Source organism: Urocitellus parryii, chromosome 1 (genome assembly GCF_045843805.1).
Source record: "Urocitellus parryii isolate mUroPar1 chromosome 1, mUroPar1.hap1, whole genome shotgun sequence".
Classification (NCBI taxonomy): domain Eukaryota; kingdom Metazoa; phylum Chordata; class Mammalia; order Rodentia; family Sciuridae; genus Urocitellus; species Urocitellus parryii.
Genome location: NC_135531.1, coordinates 79,913,660 through 79,914,432, shown reverse-complemented (window position 1 = coordinate 79,914,432; position 773 = coordinate 79,913,660).

Genomic DNA, 773 nt, shown 5'->3' with positions numbered 1-773 from the left:
TAGAGGTAATAAAAAACAAACAAATTGAAATTCTAGAAATGCAGGAAACAATAAACCAACTTAAAAACTCAATTGAGAATACTACCAGCAGAGTAGATCACTTAGAAGAGAGAACATCAGACAATGAAGACAAAGTATTTCAACTGGAAAAGAACATAGACAGCTCAGCAAGTCTGCTAAGAAACCATGAGCAGAACATCCAAGAATTATGGGACAATATCAAAAGACCAAATTTAAGAGTCATTGGGATACAGGAAGGCACAGAGCTCCATTCCAAAGGAATAAACAGTCTATTCAGTGAAATAATACGAGAAAACTTCCCAGAATTGAAGATTGAGACAGAATCCCAAATCCTAGAAGCCTACAGGACGCCGAATGTGCAAAATCATAAGAGATCCACACCTAGACACATTATAATGAAGATGTCCAACATACAGAATAAGGAGAGAATTTTAAAAGCTGCAAGAGAAAGAAAGCAGATTACATTTAGGGGTAAACCAATCAGGATAACAGCTGATCTCTCAACACAGACTCTGAAAGCTAGAAGATCCTGGAATAACATATTTCAAACACTGAAAGACAATGGGCTCCAACCAAGAATCGTGTATCCGGCGAAATTAAGCTTCAGGTTAGAAGATGAAATTAAAACCTTCCACAATAAACAAAAGTTAAAAGAATTCGCAGCTAGAAAACCATCTCTTCAAAAAATCCTTGGCAAAACATTACAGGAAGAGGAAATGGAAAACAACATTGAAAACCAACAATGGGAGGTA